Below are 26,085 nucleotides of genomic sequence, written 5' to 3' on the forward strand. Positions count from 1 at the left end.
ATAAAAAACAGCAAGGCACCAAGAGAGAACGGGATGGCACAAGGATGATGAGGCTTACTTAACATGTATAAAAGAAGAGATAATACATGGTATTAAACTGTTGAAGGTTAGTAAGGTGCTGGCACATAAACTAATGTCTTCATTACGATGGGTTTTTTCCCCTCTGCTTCTTGTACATATTCCTGACCTGGACTTTGCACTGTCTGGCTATCTACTACCTCGTGAACATGGAAACAAAGACTTAGAGAAGAGTAAAATGGAAAGTGATTATTATCCTGACATGGCCTTATTATGCTTCATTGCAATAATCAGCCAGAATATTGGCTTTTTAATGATGTAACTTTAACAAAAATTGTTATATGTTATCCATTAAAAATCATTAAAATGCATGATAGATAGGCAGGCATATAATGCTAGAAGAGAAAAGGAAAATAGACAGTGAAGCAGGGTGGATAAAAATCAATTCTTTAAAAAAAAATAAAAATCTGATATTTTAATTTAAAATTGGATTTTTTTGATAAAATGTTTTTTGAGGAAAAAACTTATCTAAAGATAGTTTTTATTAAGATACATTATAGCTCAAAGATATCTCATCATGGAATAGGGATTATAAATTCTAATTCTATAGTATGACACAATATATTCATGTCATGTTTAAGAAAAGTTTTGTAAATGAGTTCCAATAGTTCAGGGATTAGGGACCCAATCTCATGGGGTTCCACAGGCTTCTGTATAGATTATTTAGATTAATCTTTCTATCTACGCAATGGGACTCAGTGCTCAGTCTAGAAGATATCAGAGATGCTTAGTTCTGCAGTTCTCAAACTGTGGCTTTGTGTCTCCAGAGATAAAGTGCTTGTTAACAGCAAAAATGTTTTAAAATAAATATACAGAAATGAAAAACAACAGATCTCAACCCTATTGTCCCTCTGCAAATTTGTGTACACAAAGTCGATCCCTTACCTCTCTCTAAAAGTGCAAAGTTTCAAAAAGTTCAATGAATAGAAGACTGTTGGGGGTGAAATAGATCTGGACAAGGAGAAGAAGTCTGGAGATAAATGTGAGAAGGGAGGGACAGGCAGTAGAAACAAAAGTGAAACTGTTTGAGCAGCATATTCCAGAAGTCTTGAGGTCTTTCTGAGTGTAGCCTTCATTGATTTGAGAGCTACCATACCATTCTCTCAGGAGAAGAGAAAACCTATAATGGCAGCAGGCCGTAAAAGAGACCCAGTTTCGGAATATTTTGATGAAGTTCCTCTACCTGTGGGTAAGACAGGCATCTGTGCAAAATGTGAACAGTGCAACAAAGAAACACAAGGCCTGGTTGCCTGAATGAAGCTACATCATGAGAAGTGTTCCTTCTCAGGAGGAAGCTGCGTTGAAGATGATGAAAAACATGTCTGAACATGCAGGATCTTCAGGTTGGTAAACTTTTTTATTTCATACTCCTTTCTTAAGGACTGCCTGTCTTCCTTCTGGACTATTCTTGAATTCTCATGTTTGAGCAAAAAATACAGTACCCTAGAGTAACAACTATCATTTTAGATGCAGTTGTGATAAAAAAATAAATAGCTGAAATAGGAAGATCTTCCTTTTACAGTTTCACCTTTAAAGTAGTACTGTCTGTGAATGCAATGAGTAATAATAAACGAGCAGTATGGTAATTAATAATTAAACAACTGCACTAACTTATTTTGTTTAGGAGAATCCATCCTCAACATATAGGATTCTGAAGACTATCCACCTTCAAGATCACCATCATTTTCTATAGTTTCAGAGTTATGCCAATGATAGTGTTTCAGTCACATCATGTATGTCACATAGACACAGTATATCACCTGTAGCAAAAAGAAAAAAAAATCTCCATCATCCAGAAACAACCACAGATAAGTTTGTGATAAGAACCAGCAGATTACAAAAAGAGGTAATTGATTAAAATATTGCCCGGTTTGTTTACGCAACAAACTCTCCTTTCCATATGATTGACAACCCACACTTCATTAACATGGTTCAGTCATTAAGACCAGGATACAGTCCACCCAATAGAGCAGATGTTGCAGGCAAATTCCTGGATAAAGTGTATGAAAGAAATTGAGCACTGTGCAAAAGGTCTAGAGGGTGAAATTGTTAACCTGAGTCTTGATGGGTGGAGCAATGTCCACAATGATTCTGTTGTATGTGCTGTGTGACAAGAGAAGAAGGGAATGTCTTCCTTACAGAAACATTTGATACATCAGGAAATGCACACACAGCAGAATACTTACAAGAAGTAGCAGTAAAAGCTGTAACAAACTGTGAAAAAAAATTCAAATGTCTCATACGCAGCTTGGTCACAGACAATGCTGCAAATATATCCAAGATGAGAAGAAATTTAGAAGAGAGTCCCAAGCTAATAACATATGGTTGCAGTGCTCATTTGATGCACCTCCTAGCCAAAGACTTCAGTGTTCCAGAAATAAAGGCTAATGTTGAAATTGCAAAATACTTTCATAACAACCACTTTGTAGCAGCTGCTCTGAAAAATGTGGGAGGAACCAAGCTCACTCTCCCACAAGGTGTGTGCTGGAACACCGTAGTGGACGGTTTTGAGCTCTATATCAAGAACTGGCCTAATCGGATGACAGTTTGCAAACAAAATCGTGGAAAAAATAGATGGCCCGTCACAGCCAAAGTTCTCAGCATAGGGCTTAAGAGAAATGCTGAACACATGCTGAGTACCCTGAAGCCTACTTCTGTAGCCTTGAACAAAATGCAGGGAAACAGCTGTTTTATTGCCGACACTGTTGAAATTTGGAAGGACTTGAGTGAGATCTTAAAAAGAGAAATATGCAACGACAAAGTTAAATTACAAGCATTAAAAAAACAAACGGGACAAGCACTATCTCCAGCTCATTTTCTTGCAAATATTCTCAATACTCGGTACCAGGGTCAAACCTTGACTGGTGAAGAGGAGGAGTTGGCTGTGACATGGACATCCAGCAATTATCCCTCCATAATGCCAACTATAATAAACTTCAGTGCTAAGGGTGAACCATTCAAGAAATATATGTTTGCTGATGATGTTTTAAAGAAAGGCACACCTGTGAACTGGTGGAAGTCACTTAAGCACTTGGAATCAGCGACTGCTGAAGTGATAATCTCACTTTTAACAGCAGTAGCTTCTTCTGCCGGTGTAGAAAGAATATTTTCTCCCTTTGGACTAATTCATTCCAAATTGAGAAATCGTTTGGGACCTGAAAAAGCAGGAAAGCTTGTTTTTCTTTTCCAGATTATGAACAAAACAGGAAAATGAAGGTGAAGACGACTGAGTTAGCTACAGAAGCCAATATTTTAAGTTTCTCATGTTGACCTGGCTGACGTAGTTGATTTAATTTTTGTTTTCTTTTAAAACAATATTTCATTTAACTATTTAGTTAAAAACAATTTTAACAAAAACAAACCTGATTTTAAAAAACTTGAATGTTTAACTAAATTCAAAAATGTATATGCTTGTTTTGTTAAAATATTATATTTTGCTGTTGAAGAAAACAATCCAGAATACATAACATTCTTGTTGTAGTTACATAAAACAATTTAAATGTCTGTCTGGTGATGTTCTCCTTCTAATACAGCATGGCAGGAAAATACTCGAAATATTAATGATTAACCTGTTGAACTGGAGATAGTTCACCTCCCAATGCTTTCATAAATATCTGCTTCAATTACCTTTGGTAAATGAAATAACCAAACAATCATTCATTTTCTGATATAGCTGTAAAACTAATATGAAAAGTTTTCAAAATAAATCACTTTAAAAATGCATAGTGTGTACCTTCTAAAAATGAAACCTACATCTATCTCTGAATTGTGAAGAATATGTATTAAGGTTATAACAACCAACAAGAATGCACTTTTATGTAGAAATCCATGATTAAATTGAGTCTTCCTGACTAGTGATTTAAATCAAATCCACCCTGCAGTAAAGTAAAAAAGCAATATACAATGGACTGAAGAGGAAAAAGCAGGTAACCCAAATAAATTCCAAAAACCTTCCTACACCATATGATCCAATTGAATGTTTTGCCATTTGCACAAATGGATCACATTAAATGTTCGCACACAAGAATCTGTTTGGTTAGCTCACTGCAATCAAAGTTAATGTGTACAGGAGAAATTAATGAAATGTTTAAAATTTGCATCATTATATTTCTAACTTCCCCATAATTGGGTATCCTATCCTAGAATTTTGCGCCATTGCGTATACACCACCTTTCCTTTACAAAAAGGAGGGAGAGGCTGAGGAGTTCAAAGGGGAAAATACCAAAACTCTGGAAAAATACAAATTTAGGTATGTTTGCTGTTTTGAAGCCGTGTTGGTCCCAGGACATTAAAGAGATGAGGTGGGTGGGGTAATATTTTATTGGACCAATTTCTGTTGGTGAAAGAGACAAGCTTTCAAGCTACACAGAGCTCTTCTTCAGGTCTGGGTTCAGCATAGGTAGTTTACACACATTGTAAGAGACTATTCAAAATGAAGTGGCTTGTTAAAACCTCTGCAGTCATAGGACAGAAAGAGGGGGTTAGTGGGTTACAGATTACTGTAATATTGCCCACAACACACCTTTCAAGATCCTCAGGTCCTACACATAGGGTGACCAGATGTCTCGATTTTATAGGGTCAGTCCTGATATTTGGGGCTTTTTCTTATATAGGCTCCTATTACCCCCCACCCCGTCCCAATTTTTCACACTTGCTGTCTAGTCACCCTACCTACGCATGCCTATCACAACATGTGCAATACCTCATCCAGTGTATTAAATGCCCCAACAACAACTATGTGCTGAAACCAGACCATTACTACGCGCTCAAATGAACTCGCGCCAAAACCCCCCTAAAACCCCTCCCAAAAAACGATAAAAAGACAAAACCACCATATCACCCTTGGTCAAACACTTTTCACATAAGCATTATTCCATATCTGATCTCTCAACCCTCGTCCTCAAAGGAAACCTGCACAAAACCTTCAAAAGACGAGCCTGGGAGCTTACATTCATAACTTTGCTAGATACTACAAATCCTGGTCTTAATAAAGACATTGGATTTATGGCTTATCACAACAATCTGTAACCCACTAACCCACTTTTTGTTCTAGGACTACAGAGCTGTTAACAGGCCACTTCACCTTGAAAGGTCTCTTACAATATGTATTAAATATTTACGCTAAACAGTGTGCCCCAACATGTATTTAGCCATGACGCTCTGAGTCCCTTTCCCAGACCTGAAGAAGAGCTCTGTGTAGCTCGAAAGCTTGTCTCCTTCCCCAACAAAAATTGGTCCAATAAAAGATATTCCCTCATCCCACCATACTGTCTCTCTCTAATGAACGTAGATAGTGATTTTTATCAGGTGAGTTGAAAGCACACTACATATAACCCATCCTTTTCGAACACTTGTGAGGTAAGCATTACCATAACATAAAAGAAAGAAAAATCCCGGCTCACAACTGGCTGAGAGTTGTCTGGCAGAGGAGTCAATAAACTCCTACTATTTGTTCACCAGAGGTCGGAAACTCTGAGGTCTGGACCAATGTTAGCCAATTTACTGTACAGGTAAATGACTGTATCTGAACTGGCAGCAGGCAGTTCTAAAAGTGTGGGGGAGATCACAACAGGTCAAAGACCAGCCAAAAAATATAGGTATATAAAAAAAAAAAAATCAGGCCGAAAGCTGTTGCTCCCAGATTATCTCACACACACACTTTTTTTTCAGACCACTTTAAGCACCGGCTGCAGGAGACGCCAGTAAAAATTATTCAACTCTGATGAGCCAGTCAGATTGAATATGAAAATCCCTACTTTCAGATTTGCTCATACATGATGCACAATACTAAAATCTTCTCTCAGGATTTCAAACATCTTTTCCCCATTTAAAAGAAAAAATTGTTACTTTTAAGAAATTTCTCACCACAGTGAAGCAATTTTCATTAATTTCCACTGAAATCAATCAGAACATATATAACAAAACATCCAATGACTCAGCAATTGAATACATTTTGAGGTAAATATTGATCTCAACTTTGCCTCTATCAGTACATTTTGAGTCTCTTCAGCAGAAGTCAGTATTGTGATAATTGGGCCTGCAAATTTATCCTGTGACCTCAACTGTGAAAACAGATAAAAGTTCCCGAAACGTCACAATAACCTATAACAACTGTTCATGAGAAAAGGTGTGAAGAGTGAATTAGATCCAACACAAAGGCCTAGTGATATAACCCAAAGATTGTATTAAGGTCATGCCTGGTAAACAAGGGTTGAACCAGAAAACAATGAACCAAAATTGGTGTGTTGGAAATTAGAATAATTTGTAAACAAAATAATGAAGGGATGGGCTATTTGCCCTTCACTCCCTTTAAAAACAAAAACAAACAAACATACAAGACTTTGGGAGGAAAGCTGGCTACTGTGATACCGGTGCTGGCAAAGACAAAAAAAGGGGAGTGAGCTCCAGAATCATAGCTGTCACCCTACACCATCTTCTGGGACCCTAGTCTCTAGTCTGACACCATTGTGCCTTCTCTGTCTTAATCCTGAGAGCTGTCTTGAACAGACAGAGCAAGATGGAGAGACCTAGATGACACAGTCAGCTCTACCTACTCCAGGTAAATCTTGCACCCCATGTGTCCATTTCCTTCCCAACCTTATTTCCTCTCTCTCTCTCTCTCCGTCCCTCCCTCTCTCTCTGTCTCCTCTTTTTCCTCGTTTAACAAAAGTCAGGCTTGGATGGACAAGACTGTATTTGGCAACACTACTGTAAATCCATGACCAGAAAAGCAGTGAAATGCTAAATGCATGATGCTGGTACAAGTTTGCCAGGTCTCAAAGCGGCTGATAAGACCATGTATTGCGTCTGTGTTTTTCCAGGAATGAAGCTGTAAGTGAGAGTCAACACCAGAGACAGAAGCTGCATTTTCTATCTTTAGCGTTCTTTTCCTTCCCTTTTTTGTGTGTCTGTTTTGTTTGGTCTTCTAGGTAACAGGATGGGACATTAACAGCAACAATGACAGCTCCAGCCCATCTCAATTAACTGCTTCTCTTCTCCCCAAAACCACAGTTATTACCATTTTAATACCATCTAGGAGGAGGAGGTCTTTCTAAAAACTCTCTCCAGGTTTTTAAGGGAAAGGGAACAAGAGATTGTTAAAAGCATTATTTAATACTTAACATTTCAAATGCTTTGCCTGTTTCCCCCTTCTTTTCTGTATGTTTAATAAAAGTTTTAAAAGTTTTTTAATGGTGTGTTTGCCATGGTATAAAGCAGGCTGAGGGCTCTGAATGTCAGACCTTGAACCTGTTTAAAACTGTTAAATTGTGGACTGTTACAGGATCAGGTTTACACCTGGACTCTGAGTCCATCTCTTTTACCTAAATTATTACAACAAAACACTATCTGTTTATTAAACCTATTCTGTAAAAGGTCTGATATTCAGAACCTCACCAGCATAACTGCATGCCTAACTTATGGGTATAATTACTGCTGTAGCACATTCAAATTGGGTACTTGCACACACAAATAGCCATTTAAGCATTGTAACAGGGTTCCCGCTCAACCACTAGCATGCCTCCTTGCACCCAAGTCTGGGAACGTAGTTCTCGCTGCTTCAGGTATTCCCATCTGTTCTCCACTCACTCTACAATAGTCTATCTGCTGGTAACTTGGCCCTCTGGCCAAGTCACTATTTAGCCCACCCCTTCTGGTGTTACAAATACCAACAGTACCACTCTCCAGATGCCTTTTTTGGATGGTGTTCAGCCCCAAACTCAGGGCTCTGTGCCACTAGACTAGTGGCTGACAGGGGAACCAGGCCTGCCCACTACACCGGATTCCAGCCCAGGAACTGTGTAGCCAGGAATCCAGGTCCACTTAATCTCTGTAGCTGTTTCCCTCAGCTCCTTCCCACCCAGCCTCTCTCTTTCACCTTGTCTGTATCTGGGATTACCACAGGAGCCTACTCTCTTCCCCATAGCTACTTCACCTCCTCCTAGCCTCTTGCTAGACTCTTTACTCCAAGACAGGATCCCAGGGCTTACTCTCCCCCTGGATTTCCTTCTTGCCCCTGTTAGTGTCCCTCCTCCCAGGAAGTAGCTACAGATTCTTTCCCCTACAGCCCCAAGGTGGGATGTTTTCCCCACACCAGCCCCAGTAAGAACTGAAATAAGGCAGTTGGGCTCAATCAGCCAATTAGGCTGCAAACTGGGGAGATTTAGGCCGTGTGAGGGAGCTAATTAGAAGGAAGCTCACCTGTGAAGGAACAAGTGAGGCATCTAGAAAGCCAGGAGGCTTGAAACAGTATGAGGGACTGCAGGGAGGAAGTCTACAGTCCCTTTCCCTTAGATAAGGGAGAAGGAGCATGGTAGGAAGGAGTCTGGGGCGAGAGTGGTACAGTTGTTGTAGCTGCAGACCGTAACTGTTCACTACAGGGCCCTGGACTAGAACCCAGCGTAGAGAAGAAGCCTGGGTTCTCCTACCTCCCTTGGTATGGTTAAGGGAAGTGGACGCAAAGACTGGAGGAGTGACATTGGACTGTGGGTGTGAGGGCTGCTTGTGGAGAGAAGCCCTAAAAGATCATCCTAGAAGGGAAAACAGCTTAGTGACCTGGCTGGAGAAAGAGAGACAGAGAGCTGGAGTGCAACTGCAGGAAGGTGTGTTGGCCTGGCATTATTTTGGGGTGTGGGTAGGAGATGAGAGGAATTCTCTCAGTCTCTCCTGTTGAGTTCCCTGTTGTGCTTTGTATAAACTATTTAGTCATTAGAGCAGGGACTCTACATCACATCCCAGGGGAGTTCCCCAACCACTGGGCTATGGAACCATGCTCAATTTCTCTCTGTCCCCACTGAATACCAAACTATTTCATGCAACGTGGAACAGCTTCAACAGGAGAGGCTGCCAAAGACTCTTCCAGAGTACCCTATAACCCACTGGTTAGAGCACTTACCTGGGAGGTAAGATACCTAGGTTGAAGTCCCTGCTCCTCTCAGACGGTGGAGCTCTGAACCTGCATCTCCCACACCCTTAGTGTTCTAGCCACTCATCTATTGGCTAAAAGGGCAGGTGCCCAAGTGACCCTGTGGGGTTTTGGTGGGTTTTTTTCCAGGGCCTGATCCAGTAGGTATGCTCTAAAGAGATCTCTGGACTTGTCTACCAGATTGGGTCCCACAGGCAAAATAGGCAGAGGAGACACCTAATTTGAGGATTCTGCCATGGCACAAGCATCAGGACTTAGGCATCTGAAGGCATGAACAGAGGCAAATTTTAGGGGACTTTATTGGCACCTAGAGAGTTTGGCAGCAGCTGAGTGGGGCTTTTGAAGATCTCAGTAATGGACTTAGAGACCTAAATCCTTTTCTGGATCTAGCCCATGGTGTCAAATCTAAGTAATATTTGAAACGGTGTCAATTTTCTATTGTATTTGTATTCTTGCTCACTAACATTTCTGTCCCATTTTAACTTATTCCTGGACTGTCTATTTGCATCCGGAGCCATTTTCCCAAGATGTATTCCAAACTATTTGTGACACAAGAAAACATAATTTGCTGCTTTTCTTGCAGATAGTAACAATGAAACCTTTGTGTAACTTCATAGTACCATGAAAAATAATGGTACCTTTATTAGATACTCTTCGTGTAAGCCCTTTGGACTTTCTGGTGTCACAAAATATCTAGCCAACAATAAGCTTCTTTGATCAGAGAGGTTTTTTGTTTCTGTTTTGTTGACTGTGTACATAGACCATTTACTGGAATAGTAATGGCATGGAAATCTGACTTCTATAACCTTGGAGACAGCAAGTCTCTTTTTTCCTGTTTGTAATGGCCCCAAGATTTAGATATTCTAACTCTGGAAATATCTGTCTGTTGATTACAAAAACTGATGGAGGAAGGTGGAGTGAGACTGGACAAACCTTATAAGGACAGAAATATTCTTTAAAATTATTGTGAAAATGATCATATTTGGTAGCACAATTAGATTGAGGAAAACAGCTGAGAAGGATTAGGCTATTGGTAACCAAAAGTACTATGCATGAAATCTAGTCTAATTTTCATCTTATTCTCAATAAAACGTTCTTTCACTCTACTCGGTGTGCTTTGTAAACTCAATGGTTGCAGTTTTTTATTACCTGTATCAACTTAAAAAAAAACCAATAAGGTGAATTTTTCCTCAAGTTATTTGACTCTATAAAATTAACCGATTTGTCTAAATTCAGCATTTAATGACTCAAAGGTCCAAAATAATAAATTTGTCTTCTGATGCTCTGTCAATAAAGATTCCAAATAGCCGAATTCTTAAGGGCACTTGGGGATTTTTTTTTAATTAAACAAAGCTGTTTTGCCTTACTCCCAGAAACTGCTTTTAGCAGCTACAGGGTTTAGTCAGATACATTACATGCAAAGCAATTGTTTCTGAAGGATTTAGCTATTACTGTGTTTTAATCTGTAAACAACATTAACCCATTAATCAATATCTAATTTAACGTAGCTTTGTTGGTCTCAGAAATTCAGTGCATACAAATGTCAACACATTTTGTAAATCAAACAACATTTTTGATTTAGATTACCTCAAACACCTGTGTGTGTGTTTAAAGTGAATACATATCTTTTAAAACAGACCAAATCAATGAATTCTACAGAAATGAAGTGAGTTGGGTGGCTTTTACAGTCTTTCAAAAGTAATTTTTGAGCAAATTTGGGCCAGATCACATCCTCAAAAAAAAACCCTGGTAGATTCCCTTAGCAGCATCTAGTGTAATTATAATCAATAAACAGGGGCACACAAATCCCATTAGTTAATATACAGTCACAAAAACCACTTGCTGTTCTGTTTTGCATATTATAAAAGTCAGTCATTGGGTTTAATATTTGACCTGCCTTAGTAGTTGACTCATTTTCGTCTCAAAGAAGCCAAAAGGAGTTAACTCTCTTCAGTGCCTTTGAGAAGTCAGCAGATGATGTTAATTTAAGGATTTTAACCAGTTAACAGTGTTTTTTTAAAATCACATTTTGCTGAAATGCAAACTGTAATTAAATACTAAATAACTGATTTACAGTCTGACCTGAAATCAGTGTGTGCCTGCTGTGTAAGAAATGACCAAGTGTGTGCACGATTATAGTTTAAGCTACTGGCACATCCTGGGCCCACGGATAGCAGTCAGTTTGAAAAGCCAGGGCCTCGGCATTCCAGTATCTCCATATATATACTTATTTAGTTGTGTAACATTTTGCTTACAAAATGGAGAGTCAAAAGTTTGAAAATAAGTGTGAGAAACATTTGCATTAATGTGATTTCTGCAACATAATTACAGTTCAAAACAGCCAATTTATCAACTCTTCAAAAATGGCCTCTTGAATTCACTGTATGCAATTTTAAATTAATTTTAAAAATACTGAATGCTCAAGGATCCTATAAAACCACTCTAGTGTAAACCTGCACTTTTCATTTTAGCTTAATCCCAAATAGCTGAAATCAGCTGTTTGAAAGTAAACCAAAAAATAAAGGGCCAAATCCCTTTTCTACTTCAGTACATTATGACACTTGCATGAGTAGAGGTATGGCCTAAAACTTAATTGTATTTGCAGCCCAGATTAAAAACTTGCAAGTAAATCGAGAAATAATTGTTTCCCTAGATATACTAACTGGGACTAGAGGTGTGGGTAGCATTCTAGGGCCGCAACCCTGAAAACACACACAAGTACATTTACACATGAGAATAGTTCCATTCTACTTAATGGACTATTCCTATACAAATGGTTATCTATACGTAGAAACACCTGCAGGATGACTGATGCTGTTGAAGTCTAGGGGATTTAAACATGTGCTGAAATGCTTTGTTGAGTAGAGACTAATTTAAGATGTCTTTAAGTGTCTTGCTGAACTGGGGCCTTAATCCTTCAGGAAGGTCACTTAAAATTACCAACAAAGGAAACTGTTATTGAACACATACACATAATTGATCCTCTGAACTTGTAGTATACATTTTTGCATCGTGTTCACTAATTCTTGGGGGGGGAGGAAATGCATTTTCAGTGTCGTTAATAGTAAAACTGTAATCGATTTAAACAATTTGAAGTCTTTTTTTTTAAGTAGACTCAGTACAATGTTATAATTGATATGACAGGTCTGTAGTTTATTACATTTATTTAGTTAATCCATATGTTTTCCTTCATCACTTAAGGCCTGATTTTTAAAGGTATTTTGGCACCTACAGATACAGTAAGATACAGCTAGTGGGATTTTCATAAGCGCCTACATGCCTATCTGCATCTTTAACTGCTTAAACACCTTTAAAAATCTAGCCTTTAGATTCCATCCCTGCAAACATGTGTGTACATGTCTAACTCTACTAAATCATCCCACTTAAGACTTTGGGACTACTCACATGGGTAAAGTTAAGCATGCATATAAGTGTTTGAAGGATCAGGACCTTACTACTGAGTAAAACCATTTTGATCATTTTGACAGGTTTCAGAGGAACAGCCGTGTTAGTCTGTATTCGCAAAAAGAAAAGGAGTACTTGTGGCACCTTAGAGACTAACCAATTTATTTGAGCATGAGCTTTCGTGAGCTACAGCTCACTTCATCAGATGTTTACCGTGGAAACTACAGCAGACTTTATATACACACAGAGAATATGAAACAATACCTCCTCCCACCCCACTGTCCTGCTGGTAATAGCTTATCTAAAATGATCAACAGGTGGGCCATTTCCAGCACAAATCCAGGTTTTCTCACCCTCCACCCCCCCCACACAAATTCACTCTCCTGCTGGTGCTAGCCCATCCAAAGTGACAACTCTTTACATAATCAAGTCGGGCTATTTCCTGCATAGATCAAGGTTTTCTCACATCCCCCCCACCCCCATACACACACAAACTCACTCTCCTGCTGGTAATAGCTCATCTAAACTGACCACTCTCCAAGTTTAAATCCAAGTTAAACCAGAACATCTGGGGGGGGGGGGGGGGGGGGGTAGGAAAAAACAAGAGGAAACAGGCTACCTTGCATAATGACTTAGCCACTCCCAGTCTCTATTTAAGCCTAAATTAATAGTATCCAATTTGCAAATGAATTCCAATTCAGCAGTTTCTCGCTGGAGTCTGGATTTGAAGTTTTTTTGTTTTAAGATAGCGACCTTCATGTCTGTGATTGCGTGAGCAGAGAGATTGAAGTGTTCTCCGACTGGTTTATGAATGTTATAATTCTTGACATCTGATTTGTGTCCATTTATTCTTTTACGTAGAGACTGTCCAGTTTGACCAATGTACATGGCAGAGGGGCATTGCTGGCACATGATGGCATATATCACATTGGTGGATGTGCAGGTGAACGAGCCTCTGATAGTGTGGCTGATGTTATTAGGCCCTGTGATGGTATCCCCTGAATAGATATGTGGGCACAATTGGCAACGGGCTTTGTTGCAAGGATAAGTTCCTAGGTTAGTGGTTCTGTTGTGTGGTATGTGGTTGTTGGTGAGTATTTGCTTCAGGTTGCGGGGCTGTCTGTAGGCAAGGACTGGCCTGTCTCCCAAGACTTGTGAGAGTGATGGGTCATCCTTTAGGATAGGTTGTAGATCCTTAATAATGCGTTGGAGGGGTTTTAGTTGGGGGCTGAAGGTGACCGCTAGTGGCGTTCTGTTATTTTCTTTGTTAGGCCTGTCCTGTAGTAGGTAACTTCTGGGAACTCTTCTGGCTCTATCAATCTGTTTCTTTACTTCTGCAGGTGGGTATTGTAGTTGTAAGAAAGCTTGACAGAGATCTTGTAGGTGTTTGTCTCTGTCTGAGGGGTTGGAGCAAATGCGGTTGTATCGCAGAGCTTGGCTGTAGACGATGGATCGTGTGGTGTGGTCAGGGTGAAAGCTGGAGGCATGCAGGTAGGAATAGCGGTCAGTAGGTTTCCGGTATAGGGTGGTGTTTATGTGGCCATTGTTTATTAGCACTGTAGTGTCCAGGAAGTGGATCTCTTGTGTGGACTGGACCAGGCTGAGGTTGGTGGTGGGATGGAAATTGTTGAAATCATGGTGGAATTCCTCAAGGGCTTCTTTTCCATGGGTCCAGATGATGAAGATGTCATCAATATAGCGCAAGTAGAGTAGGGGCTTTAGGGGACGAGAGCTGAGGAAGCGTTGTTCTAAATCAGCCATAAAAATGTTGGCATACTGTGGGGCCATGCGGGTACCCATAGCAGTGCCACTGATCTGAAGGTATAATCAAAAAGGCTGACAAAGGAGGTGCTGTTGTCATCATGAATAGGTCGGAATATGAACAAGAGGCTGCTCGGCAGCTCTCCAACACGAGTTTCTACAAGCCATTACCCTATGATCCCACTGAGAGTTACCAAAAGCAGCTACAGCATTTGCTCAAGAAACTTCCTGAAAAAGCACAAGATCAAATCCGCACAGACACACCCCTGGAACCCCGACCTGGGATATTCTATCTACTACCCAAGATCCATAAACCTGGAAATCCTGGGCGCCCCATCATCTCAGGCATTGGCACCCTGACAGCAGGATTGTCTGGCTATGTAGACTCCCTCCTCAGGCCCTACGCTACCAGCACTCCCAGCTACCTTCGAGACACCACTGACTTCCTGAGGAAACTTCAATCCATCGGTGATCTTCCTGATAACACCATCCTGGCTACTATGGATGTAGAAGCCCTCTACACCAACATTCCACACAAAGATGGACTACAAGCCGTCAAGAACAATATCCCCGATAATGTCACGGCTAACCTGGTGGCTGAACTTTGTGACTTTGTCCTTACCCATAACTATTTCACATTTGGGGACAATGTATACCTTCAGATCAGCGGCACTGCTATGGGTACCCGCATGGCCCCACAGTATGCCAACATTTTTATGGCTGATTTAGAACAACGCTTCCTCAGCTCTCGTCCCCTAAAGCCCCTACTCTACTTGCGCTATATTGATGACATCTTCATCATCTGGACCCATGGAAAAGAAGCCCTTGAGGAATTCCACCATGATTTCAACAATTTCCATCCCACCACCAACCTCAGCCTGGTCCAGTCCACACAAGAGATCCACTTCCTGGACACTACAGTGCTAATAAACAATGGCCACATAAACACCACCCTATACCGGAAACCTACTGACCGCTATTCCTACCTGCATGCCTCCAGCTTTCACCCTGACCACACCACACGATCCATCGTCTACAGCCAAGCTCTGCGATACAACCGCATTTGCTCCAACCCCTCAGACAGAGACAAACACCTACAAGATCTCTGTCAAGCTTTCTTACAACTACAATACCCACCTGCAGAAGTAAAGAAACAGATTGATAGAGCCAGAAGAGTTCCCAGAAGTTACCTACTACAGGACAGGCCTAACAAAGAAAATAACAGAACGCCACTAGCGGTCACCTTCAGCCCCCAACTAAAACCCCTCCAACGCATTATTAAGGATCTACAACCTATCCTAAAGGATGACCCATCACTCTCACAAGTCTTGGGAGACAGGCCAGTCCTTGCCTACAGACAGCCCCGCAACCTGAAGCAAATACTCACCAACAACCACATACCACACAACAGAACCACTAACCTAGGAACTTATCCTTGCAACAAAGCCCGTTGCCAATTGTGCCCACATATCTATTCAGGGGATACCATCACAGGGCCTAATAACATCAGCCACACTATCAGAGGCTCGTTCACCTGCACATCCACCAATGTGATATATGCCATCATGTGCCAGCAATGCCCCTCTGCCATGTACATTGGTCAAACTGGACAGTCTCTACGTAAAAGAATAAATGGACACAAATCAGATGTCAAGAATTATAACATTCATAAACCAGTCGGAGAACACTTCAATCTCTCTGCTCACGCAATCACAGACATGAAGGTCGCTATCTTAAAACAAAAAAACTTCAAATCCAGACTCCAGCGAGAAACTGCTGAATTGGAATTCATTTGCAAATTGGATACTATTAATTTAGGCTTAAATAGAGACTGGGAGTGGCTAAGTCATTATGCAAGGTAGCCTGTTTCCTCTTGTTTTTTCCTACCCCCCCCCCCCCCCAGATGTTCTGGTTTAACTTGGATTTAAACTTGGAGAGTGGTCAGTTTAGATGAGCTATTACCAGCAGGAGAGTGAGTTTGTGTGTGTATGGGGGTGGGGGGGATGTGAGAAAACCTTGATCTATGCAGGAAATAGCCCGACTTGATTATGTAAAGAGTTGTCACTTTGGATGGGCTAGCACCAGCAGGAGAGTGAATTTGTGTGGGGGGGTGGAGGGTGAGAAAACCTGGATTTGTGCTGGAAATGGCCCACCTGTTGATCATTTTAGATAAGCTATTACCAGCAGGACAGTGGGGTGGGAGGAGGTATTGTTTCATATTCTCTGTGTGTATATAAAGTCTGCTGCAGTTTCCACGGTAAACATCTGATGAAGTGAGCTGTAGCTCACGAAAGCTCATGCTCAAATAAATTGGTTAGTCTCTAAGGTGCCACAAGTACTCCTTTTCTTTTTGATCATTTTGTTTCTAGGTTGATTACCTAATTTGGACATGACAAAGTTTGTTGTGATTTAAAATATTTACACTTAGCTGCCATTCAAATGTTCTTTGGTCCTAGAAACATTAACTATGTTGGAGCAATTTCAATGGGAAATGAAGGCACACTGTGGCCCTCTGCAATCATGTGTAACAAATTTAGTGGGTATCTTGACACTATGTACTGGGGGGAGGAGGGGAGGATCACAGCCTTGAATTAGAAAGCGCACTGAAGGAAAATAACAGAAGATCCTATACAACAAAATGAACAAAAGCTAAATGGAAGGTAAGAATTGTTAAGATTAATTTGATCGATACACCTCAGTTTAACTACTTCCCATGGATATTCCCACTAAACTGAACAACTGTATACACAGGGCAAGCTACCGCACCTGATTCACATTTTAAACAGTGAGAGAAATTGATTAGCTCCTTCCTATGAAAGGAGAGAATTATATGACACCAGAAGGAAGGAAAACCCTAAATTATGCCAGTGGCTTTTCACTCTGCTCAGCTCCTTCTGGAACACTGCCAAGACACAAGTATCAAGGGATACTTTAGAGTAACATATTCCAAATGCAAAAGTGTCAGGAGAATATGTTAAAAAAATTAAATTGTTCTGTTCCAATATTCAACCCTCATGGATGTCTGAGCAGAGCCTGCTAATTATCTTATTTGCATGGACTGTATGTGAAATGGTATTTTGAAGAATTCCATCAGCAAAATCTTTGAAAGGCATATAGTCCGGTCTGACTAGCTAGCCAGCATGCAGAATTGATTTCCCTTTTTTAAAGGAAGAAGAATGGCAAAAAACCTTATATTTCTACAAGCATAGGTGGGCAGACTTCTGGAAATATCTCCATCTGCAATTTCACAAACAGACTGTTTTGAACAGCGCTCCAGAATGTGTAATTTCCTCTCAGAGGGCCTAATCATGCTCTCATTGAAGTGAATGGCAAAATTCCCCACCAACAGAAAGACTGGGCCAAGTATCATTCCAACTATCCAACAAGAAAAGTCACTGCCTTTACATGACTCAATATCTAGATAACTCAAGAGCAGGAGGAAAAGGGACTGAATGTGCAACCCGTGTATCCCACTCTCAGGAAGAAATATATTTTGGCCCTAAGCAGCAGCCAGTAGCCTCTGTGGTGGTCGTGCTGGCCCATGGAAGCACTGCAGGCTTCTTGGGCTGTTCAGTGAAAGAGGATCCTCTCTCTCCCCCTTCCCCCCGCCCCCCAAGTCCAAAATGATAGTCTCCCATATTTAACAGGCACAACATATTGCAGTCAGGAAACTTGATTTAAGGCCCTTCATGTTTTATTAGTAATGAGGGATGCTGAAGGCAGGCAGAGTTGTAGGAAAGAGATCTTTACACTGAGCAGGTTGAGAGGCCAGTATTTGCCTGGTGGCAGCCTAGTCACCAGCCTGCAAACCTGAACTCCAGACGTCAGGCTGAACTGACCTTCCTGATCCCAACTGAAATATGACCCTCTTTCTTCAATCCCACTCATGGCATTACACATCCCCAAAGTAGTTTTTTAAGTTACCAGTGTGCCGGATTGTTACAGGGTTTGTTGAGGTCTCTGCAGCAAGCTGACTTATCTTCTGACTAGTTCAAGCCTTCTACAAAGATAGCACTTGCAGTGCCTGCGGATTTGAGTTCAAAAGAACACATTTGTCACCGGAATCTGGCCCTTTGATGTTCTAATTTAATTAAGCACCAGCTGAAAGTTCAAAAATTGTTGTATAGCCAAATGGAAGCACTGTTGCTTATTTATTATATTGAGGTTTGTTTCTGAAAGAAGCTAGAGGCTGGAGCCAAAAACATTCTTTCAAACAATTTTCTTTGACACACAGAGATATGTAACTGAATAACTTCCAACAGGTGCTAAATTAGTTTCTTCCCAGAATAATGTTTCAGCTGAGTTTTAAATTTGAGACAGCAGTCACCGCTGCGTGTGTATGTATAATATTACTTTATTTTACTGTGGAATAGTATTCCTGCTTTACTTCACTAACTTGCCCTGTAGTGACATTGTATGACTCTCTTGTTCATGATAAAACAAAATCTGAGATTTTACAAAAAGAAAAGGAGTACTTGTGGCACCTTAGAGACTAACCAATTTATTTGAGCATAAGCTTTCATGAGCTACAGCTCACTTCATCGGATGCATACTGTGGAAAGTGTAGAAGATCTTTTTATCATAAGTACTCCTTTTCTTTTTGCGAATACAGACTAACACGGCTGTTACTCTGAAATCTAAAAAGAAAAGGAGTACTTGTGGCACCTTAGAGACTAACCAATTTATTTGAGCATGAGCTTTCGTGAGCTACAGCTCACTTCATCGGATGCATACTGTGGAAACTGCAGAAGACATTATATACACAGAGACCATGAAACAATACCTCCTCCCACCCCACTGTCCTGCTGGTAATAGCTTATCTAAAGTGATCACTCTCCTTACAAGGTGTATGATAATCAAGTTGGGCCATTTCTAGCACAAATCCAGGTTTTCTCACCCTCCGCTCCCCCACACACAAACTCACTCTCCTGCTGGTAACAGCCCATCCAAAGTGACCACTCTCTTTACAATGTGTATGATAATCAAGGTGGGCCATTTCCAGCACAAATCCAGGTTTTCTCACCCCCCCCCCTTTTTCCAAAAACCACACACACAAACTCACTCTCCTGCTGGTAACAGCTTATCCAAAGTGACCACTCTCCTTACAATGTATATGAAAATCAAGGTGGGCCATTTCCAGCACAAATCCAGGTTTTCTCATGGCCAACTAGTAAACGCTTTATTGGATACAGAAAGATCCCAGACTGTAGCCCATAGTCACTGGATTCCTGTGAAAGACTTAGATCAAGAGAGAACTCAGAAAGGAGTCTGTGCACATGAAGACAGGAGGTTACACCCCACCCCACCCCACCGAGGTGCTTTTTGGCATAAACAGCCAGCAATATTTTATGTAGCTGATAGTAGTGACAAATTTCCCATAGAGTTCCCTGTTTTAGCAGATTTACTAATTGAAAACCCAGTGTCTGTGTGGAGACTAGATCACAGGTCAAGAAAGGAGGAGGAATTTCCTTCTCTGAGTTAGACCGGGCTCTTTTTGGGAGGAGAAAACAAGATGTGGAGGAGATGGGAAAAACACCAACAGGGTGTCAATTAGGGAACTGTCAGGGGAAGGGGAGTTGGAAGTAGATGATGTGTGGAATATACCACTAAACTTGGGACAACTTCAAAATGAAGATATTTTCCTTCAATTCATAGAAATGGTTAACATTCATGGAGTACCCGTAGAAGAGGTAAAAACTACAGAAGATGGGACAGATCAAGAGCATGTCCTGGGAAGTGATTTACTTGTGTTAAGGGTTGACAAAAGTTTGTAGGGAAATGGTCCTAAAAGCAGGATATACTAATCCTTGGGCTGGACACTTAGGGTATGTCTAGCCTTTGAACTGGAGGTATGATTCCCAGCTCAAGGCATACTTGTGGCTAATTCTCATCAAGCTAGTATGCTAGAAATAGAGTATCACCATAGCAGCGCAAGCATGGAGAAGGGCTAACTGCCATAAATACATGCCCCTCCAAGACCCTAGGCTCGTAACCCGGGGTAGTTAGCCCCTCCCGCTGCTCACGTTGCTACAGACACTCTCTATTTTTAGCATATTAGCTTGATAAGAGCTAGAGCAAATATGTCTCCTCAAGCTGGGACTCACACCTGCGGCTCAGTGTAGGCAGACCTTTAGGGCATAGAAAAACAAAGCATGCTAGAGTAGCGAGACATTTTTATCGGTGTGGCATGTATCGGCAGGTATATGACTATATTAGAGCCTGCTCTGAATGCCAGATAGTAGCCCCAGAAAAGAAAAGTGATCAGGTTCCCTCTTATTCCACTACCAATAATAGATGTACCTTCTCATAGCCATGGGCCTAATGAGTCCTCTGGAGCACGGTCACTCCGAATACTGCTGTATCTTGCCACTGGATGACTACACTACTCAATACCCGAAAGCATTTCCCCTCAGATGCATAAAGGGCCAGCACGTTGTTGCAGCCTTGGTGCAGTTATTTGCTTAGATTGGAGTGGCAGAGGAGATTATAGCTTACCTGGGGCCTGAGAGCAGCCTTTGCCCTGGTGGTCTTCCCTTCTTTGTATTTCATAAACATGACCCTGACGACTAAACACAACCTTTGTATAAAATCAGTACAAAATGAACTCCAATGTGTTTGTCAGGGGGAAAAAACCCAGTGATGTGTTTAAGTGTTTAGTAAGCCTGGTGCTTCTTTTATATTATATATGAAAACATGTAACCGATTACTTTACCTGGTATAGAAGTTATTGTAACCCTATATGGAATAACTTGTCTCTCTCACTCTTCTCTTCTATGGCAAACTACAGAAAACAATGTAAAATGTCATGCTGAGCTGCAGATTTGCAGTGATTGTTTCCTCTATATTTGCTGAGCAGCTACTTTATACTTGGGCAGACAATTATTCAAGTGAATGTAGCATACCAAAACATTGCCAAATATGGCATGTTAGTGACAGAAACCAAGTCAGAAGCCATCACTGAAGGGAAGGATTTAGATGGATTGGAAAATACTTATGTGTAAAATGCCAATCAATTATGCAACCATCTTCATTATTCGGTGGATATGAAAAATTACGTGCTTAAGAAGAGAGCATATGCAGTCATATACTTTTACATTCACTGTTTTTTCTCTGCCAATTTACCAACTGTAGAAGTATCTCAGCACTACTACACATTACAAAGCATTATCTTAGACTTTAATTTCCCAAGAACAAAGCTACAGTCTGTACCTAGCATGCTCATGCTTCAATTCCTGCACCAAGACAACTGCTGCTGAGGATGTGAGGCAGAAAAATCTAGACACTAATTCATGATATTTAGATCTACAATGAACGTACCGTATGACAGGAGGTAATCCCAGGACAATCTCTTTAAATCAAGTTCTTCACAAAAAATGATAGCTCCAACATCACAATAAAGAATGTTTGCATACCTGCTATATTACTCTACAAGAATTAAACATAGATTAAACATTATACATACAGAGCCACATTTTTTAAATCACTCAGCACCTACAAATGGGACCAGGTATTTCCAAATAATTTGTTCCCATTTGGGCACCTGAATGAAGTGGCTAGATTTTTTGAAAGTGCTCAGAGCCCAGTAAGAACAAGCCGCCCCATTCAAACAACATGTACAGCAGTGGCCTATTCTTCAGAGGACATTATCAAAAACTATTTCAGCTTTATTCTTTGCGGTAGCATCACTGCCTGAGAGCACCAAACATTTCCCTCAAAATTAAGATAAGCAAATGGAAACTTACTTAATTTTTCAAAATAATCAATCTGAAAAACTGGAACTGTGAACATGTAGAATGTATTAACTTGTCCTGATTATCAGAGGGTGTTGTCAGCTGGTCTGTTAGACCGAGTACATAGGGTATTCTCTTGCTGTATTAATCTCATTTTTCAGAAATTTAGAACCTAAGTGGGAAAAAAGTCCTTTTCTGTGAAAATCTGGCATACAAGGTCTCATCTGAAGGGGCTTTTTTCACCCAAAAATATAAAACTAAATGGTAGTTGGCTGGTGTCATAAATATAAAGGGAAGGGTAAACCCCTTTAAAATCCCTCCTGGCCAGAGGAAAAATCCTCTCACCTGTAAAGGGTTAAGAAGATAAAGGTAACCTCGCTGGCACCTGACCAAAATGACCAATGAGGAGACAAGATACTTTCAAAAGTTGGGAGGAGGAAGAGAAACAAAGGGTCTGTCTCTGTCGGTACGCTGCTTTTGCCGGGGATAGAACAGGAATGGAGTCTTAGAACTTTTAGTAAGTAATCTAGCTGGGTATGTGTTAGATTATGATTTCTTTAAATGGCTGAGAAAAGAATTGTGCTGAATAGAATGACTATCTCTGTCTGTATGTCTTTTCTGTAACTTAAGGTTTTGCCTAGAGGGATTCTCTATGTTTTGAAATCTAATTACCCTGTAAGGTATTTACCATCCTAATTTTACAGAGGTGATTCTTTTTTACTTCTATTAAAAGTCTTCTTGTAAGAAAACTGAATGCTTTTTCATTGTTCTAAGATCCAAGGGTTTGGGTCTGTGGTCACCTATGCAAATTGGTGAGGATTTTTACCAAACCTTTCCCAGGAAGTGAGGTGCAAGGGTTGGGAGGATTTTGGGGGGAAAGATGTTTCCAAACTACGTTTTCTCAGGAACCCAGATAAAGTTTGGTGGGGCAGTGGAAGTCCAAAGGCAAAGGGGTAAAATAGTTTGTACCTTGGGGAAGTTTTAACCTAAGCTGGTAAAAGTAAGCTTAGGAGGTTTTCATACAGGTCCCCACATCTGTACCCCAAAGTTCAGAGTGGGGAAGGAACCTTGATGGCTGGTTTCTGAACAAGTAATAAAAAATAGAAATTCACATGCTTCTTTGGTAATTGGTAATTATAAAAAACTGTTATTAGACAACTTACAAGCAGTTATCTCAAATGGTGTAAACATCTTTTTAACTGACAAAGAAAATACAAAAGCAGACTGTTCATGCTGAAACATCAGCTGTGGAGGTCTCTCAAAAATTCTCCTTAGTTGGAGTTGTGCATCTTGTGTCCTGGGTCCCTAACACATGTATGCAAAAACAGTCTAGACACACGATGAGGAAATAACACAAGTTGCAGAAGCAGGAACCATTTTGGACCATCGAACATAGCTGAGATGTTTTAAAACAACACTATAACATACTTAATACTCAGGAGTCTGTTCCAGATAGAAATCTGACTTCACCTTGTTTATCATCTTTACTTGAGCTATTTTGCTTACACGTGTGCGTGTGTTTTTACAGAAAGCAGCAATGTTACCATGGCAACAATTACAAAAGAAAGGAAATTCTACTTAAAGCTAAAATTCTGTACTCAGCTGGCTCCCCCACTACTATATCACACTCTTGCACCTAGAAGTAGCAGCACACGTGGCATGCAGTATAACATGTGATATAACACATGTGGGACGTCATATACATTTTGCCCTTTAGTGTCATACAGGTTTAGAGGTCTAGAATTAGTAGCATGAATGGGCCCCCTCTTTGTTCAGGAGCAAATGTTTAGATGTTTCATCACGCAAATCATGAGTCCTATCAGTAATCCCTTGCTCACAAAAGTAGCCATCAATGGACTAACTCATCTGAATAAGAAATACTCGCTCTGTAGCTAGATGGCAGTTTACTGAGTGCCCTCTAGTGACCAGGGGTCATTTTGCAGGCACCTGCCCCCGTGAGTCCTCTCTTGTGGGCACCTTAAGGACTCCATACTGTCTCTGTTGTGGCTCACAGCACCCCTACCCAAGGCTCATTTAATATCAAATAAAGTTCACATACTCCTCCGAGTCCCTAATCATAAAATCATCCAAACAGTCCTCAATGAGCTCCCAAAATAAGATGATGCTCATAACTCCATGGTTCATACTTAGCTCTGGTTTTTTAGTCAGCACCCAGAGCTCTTTCTCTGGCAGTCTGGTCCACACAAAGCTGCCAGTCCCAGCCCTTTTTTGGCTGGTGCTTGGCTCTGGCTTCCTTATCCTGTCAAAGTCTCCCCTGTTCTGAAGGAGAAGGCCGTCTATATAGTGCCCTCAACCAAGAGCTTCTTCCCAGTTGGCTGGAAGATAGGGGAGCCCTTCACTGCAGGGCTCCTGATCCCGGGCCCGTAAACGAACAGTGTCCTGGGCTTTTCCTTTCCTCCTCCAACTCCTATTTCCCCAGGACCACTCCCTCTCTTCCCCTACCAGGCCATTTTCTGAGCCTTTGTTTATTCTAACACCCTGAAATGGGTGTCTTCTGTCCCCCTTTATTCTTAAAGGGCTGGTACACCCCTTTGCACACATGAACTACAAATTTGCAGAATTCCATTTCTTTATCCTACAAATTAAATCATCTTATGTGGCTATTTCAGCCATATCCCACCCACAAAACCATCCTTCTACGGTCTTGCGGTCAAGGTCCTAACTATGACTCTGGAGACCTGTGTTCAAGTCTTATCTCGGCTGGAGACCTCCTGTGTGACCATAGGTAAATCACTTAATATGCCTTCCTGACTCAAGTCCCCATCTGTAGACTAGGGAAAATACTTAATTCTACTAATCTTTATCTGTCTTTTCTATTTAGATTGTAAACAGCTTGGGGCATGGACTATCTCTTATTAAGTGTATATAAAGTGACCCCCAATTTCAGCTGGGGATTGTAGGCACAACTGCAATGTACAGAATAATTTTCACATTCTGAAAATAAAGCCTAGCACAAAGAAGACTGAAAAATGACAAAAAAACCCATACAGGTTTTATTTATTTTTTAAGAGTCCCTTTTCCTATAATTGCCTCTCCAAAACTGAGAGATAGACAAAAATCAGACTTTACTTTTACTGTTATTTGTGATATCATTATCTTTGGAAGAGTCTTTGAAGCAACACAAAACCAACCCTCTGGTTGTGGAATGAACTGAGGAGCAGGGTGCATTCTGTCAGGTGAACGACACAAAATCCAGGGCAACAACTGGATACCCGTGCTTGACTGCCAGGGAACTGCCAATCCATCTGGAATAGGGACAAACCAACAACCCCACTGAATTGCAACAGGAATTAGGCACCTAACTCCCTTAGTTTCCTTCAAAACTCCCAGCCATTAATAGAACTTATCTTTACTGCTACCAGTATCATTTTAACACATTCAATTAATTATTTGTAATCTCTCCATGGCGGAGTGATAGATTTTTTTAAAATTAACATAGAACTTTGCAGATAACTGTATAAGTTTTCAGGTACTTGTAGCTTGCATTTTGAAGTCAAAACTTCCTGATCATGTTATTCGGTATTAAATCTACAGTGCTCCAATTTTCTGATTTCACCTGCTTTTCCTCCTCCTGCTCTTTCACCTCCATTCCAACTTAAGTGTTAGAATAGCGAGCCGCTTGTAAAACACTCTATAATTCTGATGTTCATGACACTGTAAATACACCCAAGGGAAAACCTAGGTATCGTCCCTAACAAAAGGCAATTCAGTGCACACAGCGAAAGCCAGCCGGCTCAATAAGGTAATATATGAGACCACACCGAATATATCATGAAAAAGAACACTGGTCAAAACTAAAGCAGACGATGAGAGATGCTAGTAACACACAGTCCTGGGTCTGAAATAATTACGTACAATATTTAGATCAACCGTATGAACACAACCACACTGCATGAGCTGTACTGCAGCACATATTCAGCACAGACAAATAAGTGTAGTCTAGTGAGAAAATATTTTTCAGAAATTATTTTCACTACAGAAGAAAGCTGGGACCCCCCTTTTCTTTTTCTGACAGGCAAAAGCTTTACTTCTCCAATATAACACAACCTAGGCTTGCTATTTAGCGAACTGCAATTCAGAGGTTGTTCCTCTGTGACCTCATTAATCTCCATGGAAACCTGCTGAGAATGACCGCTGGCCTGAAATAGGTACTGTCATCTCAGATCA

At 40.7% G+C, this 26,085-nt stretch overlaps 1 protein-coding gene across 12 annotated transcripts in view; it reads right to left on the minus strand.

Moving 5' to 3' along the window:
- Nucleotides 1–26,085, minus strand: part of PLCB4 (phospholipase C beta 4) — a 330,863-nt gene that overhangs the window by 174,839 nt on the left and 129,939 nt on the right. Inside the window, exon 1 of one of the 12 annotated variants that reach the window (XM_048842556.2) lies at nucleotides 1,690–1,709. The exons of the other annotated variants lie outside the window; for them this stretch is intronic. The gene's annotated coding sequence lies outside the window, so the exon portion shown is untranslated. Of the gene's footprint in view, nucleotides 1–1,689; nucleotides 1,710–26,085 lie in introns of those variants that run through there. 12 annotated transcript variants of the gene reach the window in all.

The sequence above is a fragment of the Caretta caretta genome, chromosome 3, assembly GCF_965140235.1.
Source record: "Caretta caretta isolate rCarCar2 chromosome 3, rCarCar1.hap1, whole genome shotgun sequence".
Classification (NCBI taxonomy): Eukaryota; Metazoa; Chordata; order Testudines; family Cheloniidae; genus Caretta; species Caretta caretta.